Raw genomic sequence first — 14414 nt, 5'->3', positions numbered from 1 at the left:
CTATTCCCAAAAATGTTTTCTCATTTGGACCTTCCAACAAATCTCAAAATGGGGCTGAAAGAGTATTCTCGTTTTACAAATAAGGGAAAATCTGAAGATTAGGATGTGAGTGTTTTTCTGAAATTTGTGTAAGAGGTGAAACTTACACCCAAACTCAGCCTTGAGGCTCAACCCTCACACTGCTGTCCATGGAGCCATGATTCCAAATTGCACAGGAGGAAAATGCATAGAGGCTCGAAGAGAACAGTGTCCCAGACATAGAGGATGTAAAAGTGGGCCTGATCTTTTCATAAACTGTGAAGGGAAATTGATACTTTATTCAAAACTTCAGCCTGCAGAAAATATCCACAATTTTTAGTTTTTGCACTAAAAAATTATGCTGAATGTAGCCAGTGACCTGATGAATTATGCATTATAAAGTTATGCAGAATGTAACCATTGATGTGATGTTTATAAATTCTACCATAGCATAAGCAAATTATTCTTAACTTACCACTTTTTGTTTCAATTTCTAATTAACAAAATCTAATTAGTTGTAGTAGAAAGAGTGGGGTCATTAATTACAAGACTGGTATCCAGGAAAGGAGAGGTTGCTCATGGTCCATTTTAATTTCTACTGATGCCAACCAAAATGATCAGCTATGGGTGTGTAGGTATTTGTACATGTTATTGTCTTTTGAATAGGAAGCCAGTAATTAGGGAAGGAAGAGCCAGGTGCAGTATTGCTCTTTTTGTATTCTCAATTTTCCTAGACTTTTCTGTCTTAATTTTTTATTACATCTTATCTTCATCACAGGAAAATAGAGTGTAGCAGTAAAGAACAATAAAATTTCTGAAAGGAGAAATGTCTTCGATAGCAACCATATCTGGATTCAGATCTAGAATCAATACCTTACTAAGGTGTCAGGCTGGGCATGTTATAATTTAACTTTCTAGAAACCTTGCTTCCCCATCACTGAAGTTAATATAATAATACAGAGAGTTATTTTGAAAATTTAAGATACTATATAAACCACCTAATGCAGGTTTAGCTATTGTTATCTTCCTCCTTCTACTGAATATATTAGCTATATCACATATAAATAGGAACATAGGTCATTGTTGTTACATTCTAAGAGACATTACCTAGATTTCTTATAAAGCATTTTTTTCTGGCGAATATTCTTATTAGGACTTTTTAATTGTAGTTTTTTTTTGGGAAACAGGTGTATAAAGAGCTATAGATAGACATTTTCTATTGCATTGTCTTTATTCTCTGGAGTGAATTATAAACAAGGTTGATAATTTAACAATATTTTTATAACATTTTTAACTCATTAAAAAAATGTAAAATATCAGCAAAATCTCATTTTGCTTCAAATGGTAGCTAATATAGGAAATGGAAGAACTTACAGAACAATTGCTGAGTGCTTACTGTATGCTAGGCATTCAATCCTCATAACATCACATGAAACAGATATTATCCCCGCTTAACGGATGAAGAACCCACATGTCAGAGACATCAGTTGCACATAAAACAATGGAAGACTTGGATTAGTACCTAGTCATACATCCAGGCTTTTTTCTAAACCATCTTGTCTCCTAGAAAAATTATCCCTCTCCACAGGAGTGGTGGAGAAAGGAAGCAGTACTAATTGACTGCCTATTATATGCCAGGCTCTAAAGAAAGTTCTTTAAGCCAAGACCCAGTTTGATCCTCAGAGTAAATTTAGATTGTTATTATATATACCTTGGAAAACTAAAACTTTGTTAGATTAATTTGATGATTACCACATCACTAAAAGGAGTGGCAGAGGCAGAATTCAAATCTAGCAATGTCAAGCACTAAAACCTGGAGGCAAAAAAGGCCATGATGTTGCCACACACAATGGCAGAGTCTCATAACATTCAGTGGTACATTAAAAGAGATGAAATCTACATTCTTATCAAAAGAATAATTAGTATAGAAGAAATGCCTAAGTGATTATTAATATACTGTTCATTTTGGTATAGGCAAAAAAGTCCTGGATTTAGAATCAGAGACCATGGTTTATTTCCAACATTGTTTCTTAATAGGTGCACTGCCCTTTTTATAAGTCACTGAACACATCTGAACCTTTTTCCTCATATGCAAAGTATGAGAGTTGGACTGAATAATATCTAGGGTCCATTCCAACTTTATGACTGTATCATATCAAATTCCCAGATGATTTTTTGTTTCTGATAAGTATCTTTCATTTAGATAAAACCAATAATATTCTCCTTCTTGTTGTCAGTTTCTGATCCAGACACCCATAACAGACCAAAGCTAATGTTTTGGTGATGATTGTTTATTTTCTATTTCCTCTATCCTTTCTCTAAGGGCAAAATGGATGAGTATTTCCTAGTATTACAGTTAATAATAATACCACAATAATAAAAAAGGATATAATTAAACAGGACAATTGTCCAAACACAGTTCTAAATTCTTTACCTCATGAAAGTGACCAACAGAACTGGTGGGTCTTAATATTAGAAATATTTATTAAGCATAAGGCATTATGACAAGTAATGTGGTAGATATATAGATGAAAAAAGTAATATACTAGTATCTCTGCCATTTTTCAGTAAATTTAAAACTATTCCAAAATAAAATTTATCTAATGAAGACAACACAATTCTTAATAAATGTATTTCCTAATAAGTATGCATAAAATACATACAGTAATAGCTACAATACAAGGCAATCTATATTTAATTCTATGTGAGAGCATGATAATGATTTAGGATGTTGTAAGGACTAAGGAATATATGTAGATATATAGATATATCATTTATACATATAAGAGAGCCAATAATGATCACAGTGATAAGCATAGAGTAAATGCTCAATAAATAGTGAATACATGAATAAACTACTAGTAATGAGCCAATAAAATCTTTTAAAAACTTAGGAAAGGGGCTTCCCTGGTGGCGCAGTTGTTGAGAGTCCGCCTGCCGATGCAGGGGACACGGGTTCGTGCCCCGGTCCGGGAAGATCCCATATGCCGCGGAGCGGCTAGGCCCGTGAGCCATGGCCGCTGAGCCTGCGTGTCCGGAGCCTGTGCTCCGCAACAGGAGAGGCCACAACAGTGAGAGGCCCACGTACCGCAAAAACAAAACAAAACAAAACAAAACTTAGGAAACTTAAAAACTCTGAAAGTAAGTGTGAAGGAATTATAGTACTTAAAGGCATATGAGGGGCAAAATACAAATATTTACTATGACTGCTAGGAAACATTGTCCTAAATGTTTTACAGAGTTAAGATTAATGAATCCAGAAGTTTGACCTTCTACTTAACACTATTATATGTTCAATTTGGCATACAAAAATTATTTTTTAAAAATTAGTTAATTGCTATGCCAAACTTCAGAGAAGCCATGTTTGATGGGATAGTACAATTGAAAGAAGTTAGCAAGAGAAAGGTGGAATGTGACAGATATGCTGCTTTTTCCCTGTTCAATATCTTTCTCCATTACCAGGGCAACACAGCCTCTGTTTCCCTGTGGTTTGGATAGAGCAGAGCCACCCATCCTTTGCCATGGTGGTGGCACTGTGACCTCTGCTTTGAAAATCAGAGAACACATTTCCCAGGCACTTCCTTTAGATTGTTCCTGGGATAGTATTTGTCCCATGCAGAGCTGCTCAGGCCTCAGACTCTCCTGGAGAGCAGGAGAGAAAGGGCATCTTTGCTATTGCTAGCTGTGAAGATATAAACCTGGAGTTGTGCATGGTCACATTTGCCTGAGCCTAACTGAGAGTGAAGCCAACCCAAAGCAAAGCAGAGCCAATAGAAACTTCAAGAGTCCAGGTGACATCATTTGAACTCTGACCCAGTTGTGTCTTTTACAGTTTACATTTGTTGTTAGTTTGTATTGGGTTTTTGCCTAACTGAAATAAGTATGAGATGATTGTGATTAATGGAAAGATAGAACTAATTTAAAAAAAAAGATATAAATGATACAGGTCCCCTTTGTCTGTAAAAGTTACAACTTAATTGTGTGAAAAGAGGACTATAGATGGCAACCAGCTGTTGAGTGGAGGAAACTCATGTCAATTCCTCCCCAAGGGCCCAGAAGCTCAGGCTGGTCATGTTGCAGGGGTGAGGGTCTTATGCCCTCACAGTCATTCTTAACTGTTCTGGGAGACATATAGCCAGTATGTCTATGAAATAACCTGCTGATCTGGAATAGCTAGGGGCAAAATATAAACTGAAGATCTTAAGGTACAAGGTCATTATGGCTTAGGAGTAACCATAGCTAACGATTTTAAGTGCTTATTTGTGCCAGACATTATTCTAAGTTATTTATATCTGTAACTTACTTAATCCTTATGAAAATCCTATAAGTAAGGGAAAATTGTTATTCTCCATTACACAGATGAGGAAACTGAGGCATGGAAATGTAAATGACTTGCCCAGAGTCACACAGATTGAACACAGGCAATTCAGCTCTAGAATATGAGCTCTTACTCAGCAGGTATTACTATCTCTGTCACTCTCACCAGCTGTGTAGATAATATGAGCTATTCCCAAAACCTTTCTGGGCAATTATTATGGGGGCCAGTATCTGATTATCTCGGGAAGAACTAATCTTCATGCCTGCCTGGAGTCATCTAAACCTAGACTGTAAAGTAATAACTTAAAATAAGAAGCACATTATACAATATAACTTGAATTAGTTCCTTATAATATATATGTGCATTTAATTTCAGTTAATTTTCATCAGACAATGAAGTTGTTATTGTTCTGGTAATCCACTTTACAGATGAAGTCCTTTAAATCTTCTGAAAATGGTTTGTTTTGAATCATATTTTACCTTCAGTCCATTTGTGACCCTAATAAGATTATTATTTTTATAACAGGCATTTACTTGCATGTCTTTTTCCTCATTAATGGAATTAGAAACAATGGAAAATGCATTATATCTGGGCAAGAAGATAGAGAATGAGAGTGATGGGATCATTTGAAATATATAAGGTCTCACAGCTCTCTTAACAGTGATTTCATTTCCAATATTGAAAGAACAGGAAAAAATGGCTTTGTAAATAAGACTTCTTGTAATTTCCATCTGTAGTTATGCAATTGCTTCTCTCAAAGGAATAAAGATTGTTCCTGTGTGCTTGACTCCTTTTGCTTTCTAGGAATTTCCACATCACATTGCTTTACATCATTTGAAAGGTGTTAGTTTAGAGCCAAAAGCAGTTGTATGAAAACAGTAAAAACTTTGGGGGGGGAAAACAAAAAGTCTTAGGGGAAAATAAATCCCGATCTTTGTAACTATTTTATTTAAATATGATATTTCAAGTTTTGTTTTAACTTTTTTTCATATTTGTAAATTATATTTATAAGCTACTCTTTTGAAGGACAGAATAGCATTTAAGAACTAGAATTGATTATTTTTTCTATATTTGTAGAAACACCCTCACAAATACCATTTTCTTGCATTTCCCTAATAGCCTTAGAAATTATATATTAGTTCCCATTTTACAGAAAAATGTGAGATTTGGAAAAGGTTTAGTCATTTATAGAATCATAGTCATTAAAGGATAGAATCTGAATTCCTTCATCTGGCCCAAAGGAACTTCTAAGACAATTGTTATCTCTGTGTTCTCATATCTCATGTGTCTTCAGACGCACTGAAAAGTTAAATTTCTCTAAGGTCAGTGGTGTAAAAGAGAGTACATTTTTATTCTATGTAATTATTTTATGTTAATGAATGTGATAAAAGTATGTCTCACTGTTTTCTTTACATAAATCCATTGTAATTCAGTATTTGTGCAAATTGATCTATGGTTTGAGCTTTATGTCAGATATTATTCTTCTTTCTCATAGTTACTCATCAATCAGTACTTTGAGTGTAAAATATATTGATTTCATGGCACTCCAGTCTCCCTGGCTAGTGTTAGTTTGTTTGTTTTATCTATAAATGGATATAAAGGGACTCAATTACATTTTTATTAATCATGTTATAAAGGAAAATATAATTCTGGTAGACAAATTAAAAACAACTTCAGTGTAACTACATGTGTTGCTCCCAGCTCTAGCAAGTAAAGAGAATCTGGAGAAAGCAGCCTCAGTTGGACACTATTTAGGGCTACCTCACAATGGGTAATTGCAAAGCTTTGGCCTCATCCTTGGTAAACTAGAGGGAGGGCTTTAATTATTTGGCAGTAGGGTCTGGAGATTCCATTGCAAAAGAATATGGATGAAACTATCTCTTTCTTCCTAAGGCACAAAGATTAGAGAAAAGGGTAAGAACAGAGAGGAGACCATCATCAAAAAATCTACAAACAATGAATTCTGGAGAGGGTATGGAGAAAAGGGAACCCTCCTACACTGTTGGTGGGAATGTAAATTGGTACAGCCACTATGGAGAAGAGTAGGGAGATTCCTTAGAAAACCAAAAACAGAGCTACCATATGACCCAGCAATCCCACTCCTGGGCATATATCTGGAGAAAACCATAATTTGAAAGGATACATGCACCCCAATGTTCACTGCAGCACTATTCACTATAGCTAGCACATGGAAGCAAACTAAATGTCCATCAGAGAAATGGATAAAGCAGATGTTGTACATATATACAATGGAATATTACTTGGCCATAAAAAAGAACTAAATAACGCCATTTGCAGTGACATGGATGGACCTAGAGCTTGTCATATGGAGTGAAATAAGTCAGAACAGAGAAAGACAAATATTATATCGCTTATATGTGTAATCTAAAAAAATGGTACAAATGAACCTATTTACAAAACAGAAATTGAGTCACAGAAAACAAACTTATGGTTACCAAGGGGAAAGGAGGCGGGGGATAAATTGGGAGATTGGGATTGACATATACACACTACTACATATAAAATAGATAACTAATAAGAACCTACTGTATAGCACAGGGAACTCTATTAAATACTCTGTAATGCCCTATATGGGAATAGAGTCTAAAAAAGAGTGGATATATGTATACGTATAACTGAATCACTTAGCTGTACATGTATAACTAACAAAACATTGTAAATCAACTATACTGCAATTAAAAATTAATTTAAAAAATAATAGGAGAGAATAAACTGAGAGATAGATAGAAACAGACAGACAGAGAGGGAGAAAGACTGACTAAATCCCAGGACTTCAGATACTGGATATATTGGAGTCAGAGCTGAAGAAATAATTTCTTTTCTTTTTTCAGTTTTATATGTTTGTTTTTAAAAATAGGAATATAATTATCTAATAATCAAACTTAAATTTTTACTGTAGTGAATGCGGCCCTCTGTCTTCCCTCAATCCAGTCACATCTATTTCACCTTGGCATAAGTGACATCAAGATTCTTTGAGGAAATTAGTCAAAAGGTCCGTGTTGGGCTTCCCTGGTGGCGCAGTGGTTGAGAGTCCGCCTTTCAATGCAGGGGACACGGATTCGTGCCCCAGTCCGGGAGGATCCCACATGCCGCGAAGCGGCTGGGCCCGTGAGCCATGGCCGCTGAGCCTGTGCGTCCGGAGCCTGTGCTCCGCAACGGGAGAGGACACAACAGTGAGAGGCCCACGTACCGCAAAAAAAGAAAGGTCTGTGTTTCCAACTTGATCCAATGGGTGGGGAAACAAGACAGCCCATAGAGAATGTCAGACCATCCCTGCAGTGAGCAGTTTACACGGGGAAAAAAAGTGCTGAGCCAGGGCTAAAGATGAAAATGAAAGTTTCCAGATAATTGAAGGGATTCAAAATTCCTCAGCATTGGATTCTCTTAATATGGAGTCAACCAGAAGCTTCTCTAAGTGTAACTGAGCAGGACCCTATGGGGCCTTCCTAGGAGAGCACCCCCTCCCTCCGTGTCCTCCTCCTGCCTCTTGTCTGAAGAGAAACTTTAGCTGCCTAGGGCTTCCCTGAGTTCCAAAGAGTAAATTTAATCAGAGAAGTGAGAAAATGCAGAAAGAAAGGAAAACAGTCAAGCAAGACAAAATAATAATAGTTTAGCCATTAAACAAAGTCAAGGACCTTTAGTTCCTCCTCAAGGGCTATAAATAATATTCTGAGCCATGTCCTTTGAGAGGCTCTGCAGATACAGAAACCCCCACCAGGTGGAAGAAGTTAACTGGATGCTGCCCACAAGCATGTAGACCCCACACCAGTTGGAACCAGGTCGATGCCGCTGACTACTGATTACCTCACCACCAACCAATCAGAAGAATGTCCACGAGCTGATCACGCACCCCACAACCCCCATCCCTTACCCTGTCTTTGAAAACCTTTCCCTGAAAGTCTTCGGGGAATTCAGGCCTTTTAAGCACTAGCTGTCTGGGCTCTTTGCTTGGTGCCCTGCAATAAACACTGCACTTTCCTTCACCAAACCTGGTGTCAGTAGGCTGACTTCACTGCACAGGGGCAAGCAGACCCAAGTTCAGTTCGGTTACATAAGTAAAATACATACATCTGTAAAAATCACTCCTTTTTGGAGTTTACTTTTGTCCCTCCTGAATCAGAATCTGGTGATCTAACCCTTCACGGGCAGAATCTTCAGCTCACTAATTGACTCGTCCTTTTGCCACACCAGCCTGAAAACGCCGAAGTAGGAAACAAACTGCTCTCTCCGTTTCTCTCTCGACACTATAAACTGACGAGCTGCAGCGCCGTCAACACCTTCCTTACCTTTATTTGTTTCTTCAGACCTTTTTTATTCTCTGTGGCTTCCTGAAAGATGATGGAGTTTGTCATCCAATGGAAGGGATAATAGAAAAGGGAGGTAAACATATAAACAAACTAGGTGAATCTCTAAGATAAAAGAAGCACAGAATAATATCCAAAATGCTGTAGATAAACTCAACTTAGAATTCTATAACCTACCACATAGGGGTGAGAGAAAATGAAAACGTTTTCCTATTTACCAAAGCTAGCTGACTTTAGCACTCCAACTCCCTCACTAAAGAGAGTAACTAGGCGAGCGCCTGGGCGCTGGGAGGAGGCCTGAGCTCCTGCACTCTCGCGAGATCCAAGGGGGTTACGTGAAAACGCTGGTGCGCCGTGCGGCCTCCGGTGGCGCGCTGCCAGCTCTCTTTCGCGCCCCCGGGAGCCGCAACCCTCACGCCGGTCTCCTCAGCCCCTGGCCGCCGGCCCTGGCCCAACCGCCGCAGACCCAGAATTTAAAAAAAAAAAGAGTAAGTAACATTGATAAGAAAAATAAATGCAGAAATAAGTTGTGGGGGAAAACGATAAGCACAAAAGTTGATAATATGCTAGTAAAGTCAACTGCTGGATACCTAAAAGTAGGGATATTTAACAGGAAGAATGAGAAGAGACTTTCTATCACAGTAACGACACAGAAGAGGGTCTGTTAAATGTGTAATTAAACATGTAAACAGCTCACATATTTGGTAGTGTGATAGAGACAATGCGTTTCTTAATTTTGTTAGAAAAGTTTAGAGGCCAATTTATATCTTCAAAACTTAAGGAAAACCACTGAAAAATAACTAAAATCTATACCTTCCAATCAGTAGAGGAAAGAAAATACAATTATCTCGATAAAACTAAAAAATAAATAAATTAAAATGGTGATGGAAATAGGGTCTGGGAGTGATTTGTTGAACTGCAGAAGGAATTTTGGGAGAACCGAATCTGTTCAGGTCTTTGGGAACCCTTGTCCCTAAACCACAAGCCTAGTGGCTGGATGAGGAGGAACGTTAACCTAAATGGGAGCCAGGTTAAAATCCGGAGATGCTCTGGGTTTCTTTGCCCTCTGAGGGAAGAGAGAGCCTGGATGCAAGAGTCCAATTGGCCCAACTGGTGCCAGCACCCTGTAGGGCTGAGTCTCCTGCCATATGATGATGAGTCTTCAAGAGACAGACATATTCCTGCTTCCCAAGTTATCCTAGAGGCTGAGTCTTCAGACCTGGAGGCCCCCTTTGGAAAGGCTGGAGTTGGGTTAGGTTAACAGGCAGGCTAGCCATCAGCCCAGAGATGCCCCTGAGGCTCAAAAAGAGTCTGTGAAAGCATCAGTTTGCCCGTAAATCTCCAGGATTATTTTAAATTATGGTAAAAAGTGCAGAGATTCCCAGGATGGGCTCCTTTAAAGGGCTGACACCATATGGAAAATGACTTCAGAAACACCCATCCGGGCTCTCAGGACCAACCCTGGGGAAGATGGACAGTTCAGTTGCATAGAAGGATGAGGTGAAAAGCCAATTTTCTGGAAGTCCAGGTAGCTTTGAAAGAAGGAGGCAAGTGCCCTCTGGGGAGGGCAGTGGCTTCCAGAACAGAGCCCCCCGGGTGTGGGAGCTGTCAACCTCCAGGCTGTGCTAGCTGAGGTGGTAGAGGAGAGGTGCGTTTGCCACTGCAGGTATCCTGTGGATTTCCATGCAAGGGATTGGCTCAGTTTTCCTTGGCCAGAATATCTTAAAGACAGGACCTGTTCTTTTTCAAAGAAGTCATACTAAAATATAATATAAGAACTGCTTCTGCTGTCCCTCCTTTCTCTCATTCTTTGTTGAATATGCAACCCCTGCTATGAGTAAGTAAGAAAAAAAAGTCAATAATATCAAAATAAAAGAAAACTATAAGTATATTTAAAAGAGAATTTAAAATCATAAGACAAAACATTTTAAACTCAGTTGAATTTCTTAATTTCCATAAAAATATAAAGAACATCATAACTGCTGTATAATGAATGTAAAAGCTGACCCAAGGATCTCTTAATGAATTGAATAAGTAATGAGTCTGCTGCTCCCAAAAGAAAATCTCTGTGATGTTTAAAGATTTATTTTAGAAAATAGAAAACAGAACTGCTACCCTGCTAATTTTATGAAGCTAGTAAAACTTGATAGCAAGGCAGACAAAAAAAAAAAAAAAAGCCACCAAAAATAACATTTACAATTGTAAGAAAACATGAAGATATCCAGGAATAAATGTATCAAATATTTGCAAGGGCTTTGTAGACATAATTACAAAATACTATAAATCATATCAGTGGATTATGAGTCAATATCATAAAGATACCAATTGTCCCCAGATTAATCTACAAATTCAGTACAATTCTCGATACAATTCACCATAGAATTTCCCATAGAACTTGATAAGTTGATCCTGAAATTAATATTGCTGAGTATAGGGACAGGAATAGCAAAGATAATTTTGAGAGACATTTTAAGAAGTGAGAGATGCACTAACATGATATTAATGTGGTATGAATCTAAAGTAATTTTAAAAGTATAGAATTGCTTAGAGGATTAACATGGATGAATGGAATACAATTGAGGTTTGATGAAAATTTAAGTAAAAAGGAAAACTCATACCCTGCTTATGAGGATGCAAATTTTTACACTTTGTTGAACAATGTAGAAATATAGGAAAGTTGAGGAAGTGTATATTGAATGAACCAGAGATTACAGTTCTGGGTGCAGGTCCTAAAGACATTCTGGAATTTGTGCACAAGGAGACACACAAAAAGACCACTCAGCGTTTTTAATCACAGCAGCAGATCGAATTCTTCTAAAATGTCCATTTGTAGTAGAGTGAATAACTTATGTTTTATTCATAAATATTACATAGCACTTAGAATAGTGTTTAGTCATTAACATACATTTTGAAAGCATAGGGTAGGATAAAATAATTAAATTGCAATAAAATTCATAGATAGTATTAACATTTATGTTTAATAAAATAAAAATAACATTGTTGTTTATGGGGCTCTACATTCAAAGTTGAAATATAAAAACATGGAAGAGAAGATTAAACACCAGCTTCAAGAAGATTTTTCCTTTGAGGATGGAGAAGGAGATATGAGGTCAGGGAAAGACAGTACGGAAGCTCCATCTGTAATAATTTACTTCTCTTTTAAAAAACATTTAAAGATGATGTGGAAAATATTTACATTTTTTAGTCTGGGGAAGTGGGAACACATTTTTATTCTCCAACAGTTTAAAATATTTTATAATAAAAAAGCAAATATATGTTAACAAATTACTCTTCATTCATTCATGCATTTATTCAATCATGTATCCACTCATGTATTTATTTTACAACTCTACACTTAGTGCCAGGCCTGGTGCCAGGCACAAATGATGAGTAAGAGACAGAGTCTCCCCTCTAGGCAGTCTCCTCTAGGTGGTTCACAGCACCATAATTCTGCAAGTTCACACTGGAGTCCAGAGGAAATATTTGAAGTATGCAGTCTACCAGAGGTAATTTAGGTAAGGAAGATGATTCTGGAAATGAGATTTGTAGAGATTTGACAATGAAATTGAGGGAAGAGCATTTATAGACACAACTTGTTTAGATCTCTAATCATCTAAAAGGAAGGAACTTTATGATGCACAACTTTATTCTAGGACTCTGGGCCCCCTGTACAGATATACTATCTCATCTATTATTGTATTGCATGTACCTGGCAGAGTCCTTGGCTTGTGAGAAGCTTTCAAGAAATATTCAATTAGCTGAGTTCAAGCACTTTGTGCTCATTCTTGAAGTATTTCAGTCCTGAGGAACCAGAGTTGGAATGTTCGCCCTGTATAGGGGCTTCAAGAGTGATTCTATAATTTCCTTATCTTTGCTTTATGGACGCTGGACAAATGTCAGATCTCTTGTCACTCCATGGGCCATTTCAGAAAGATTATGAATTCTGCTTCTGCCACCTTGCAAAAGTGCAAGGTACATTATCTTTCTTTTCATATCAATCCAGACAATCAGACTTACTAAAATATAAAGTTCCTAACCTCTTTCATGGCCTCCAAGCTTAGTGGCGCTAAAATTGTGATGCATTTAAAAATCAGGAGTGGATGTACCTTAAATGCCAGGCATCTAATGGAATTGTAGTTCCTAGTTCCATTAATCTATTGTAATCAACAATTTCAAAATATCTTACAAAAACATCTAAGTTCCATAAAATCCCCCAAAGGAAAAGGCACATTATTTACTAATATAATCTTTATAGAAATGAGACAAAAGTCAGGATTATGTACATATATATAAATTAAGCAGTATTAGAAATGTTAGGGGGAAATAAAGGATTACCAAGCTAATAAGCAGAACATTTTAAATCTCAGTATCTTTCCATTCCTTATTTAATGAGTGCCTATTATGTGCTCTCTAGTGTGCTCAAATTCTGGTGTGGAGAGATAATAAGGTAAAGATAGGTCCTGGTAGAGCCTGAGGTATAACAAGAAAGTAACACACATACAGAAAACAGAATAAGGACACAAGGGTGGGAAACACTGACTCTGCCTGTAAACTAGAATAGGGAACACTTGATTGAATCTTGAGGCCTGGGGCTAGGGCCTCGTGAGCCATGAACAATCTGAATTTATCATGAAGATAATTAAAAACATAATGCAGATTTTAAAAAATTAAATCGTATAGAGAATAAAGCTTTAGTTGCAATTCTTGCACAAATTGGTTACATTATCTGCAGCAGAGTCAAGCCTTATTGGCTTAGTCATTCAGTCATAATCAATTGAATTAAAGTTTTGGATAAAACCTTCTGTCATTGCTGCCTTCTAAAGCTGACTCAATTTTTTTTCTAACATGCACTACTTCTTTATTGTTTTCACCACAGTTATTGATTTAAAGAGCATTTGTTGCATTTCAAAGAAGATTTAAGAACCTTCCAGAGCTCTGTGATAAGAAAATACATCATTTGTTTCCATAGAAATGCTCTTGTATATGCTGTTCACTGTTCGTGCTTGAGCAAGATTTCAGAACATTTGGTGTTCTGAGGTTGAAATGTGCACCCACAAAGCAGAACAACTGCAAGATGCTGCCCTCTGTTGAAAAATGCCCAGTATGCAAATCAATCCTTGGAAGGTAGATCAAAAAATTACACCTACATTAGTAAGAGATGATTTGAAGAGCTGAAAAATAATGGATAGGATCTGTGAAGAATTAATAACTTTTCCAGATTTGAATCAAAAAGTACAAGATGAAAGGAAAAGATGATAAATTTGAATAGTTTAAAAGGATAAAACTACATTGAAAAGTATTAAGCTAAGATAGAGTAACAATTTACATGGAAAAATATTTGTATGACAGATGAGTGGCTAATTTCTATAATTTTAAGTAGCTTATGTAAAGCATCAAGATGCCAAAAGATAATTAAGGAAATAATACTGAAGGTACTTCACATAGGAGGTCACAGCAATCATAATATAAGATTTATATATTTAATAAATAAATGTTAATACTCTAGCAATTTTAGAATTGAAATATACATCTAAAAATATTTACACTCAGTGCTGGAGAGGTAGTTATAAAACAGTAAACTTTTAGGGCTGAACTTTATTAACTGGTATAAACCTATTGTAACCCAATATAGCAATAAGCTGAAATTGGTATTTGATTAAGGAAATAATTCAAAAGCTCTAGGTAAGAAGATATCATTTATAATTGCAAAACACAAAAATGAGAACAAATATATATCCTAAGAAATATTCTTT

This window comes from Pseudorca crassidens, chromosome 9 (genome assembly GCF_039906515.1).
Source record: "Pseudorca crassidens isolate mPseCra1 chromosome 9, mPseCra1.hap1, whole genome shotgun sequence".
Lineage (NCBI taxonomy): Eukaryota > Metazoa > Chordata > Mammalia > Artiodactyla > Delphinidae > Pseudorca > Pseudorca crassidens.
The sequence above is the reverse complement of the archived record's forward strand: the minus strand, read 5'-3'. Positions refer to the sequence as shown.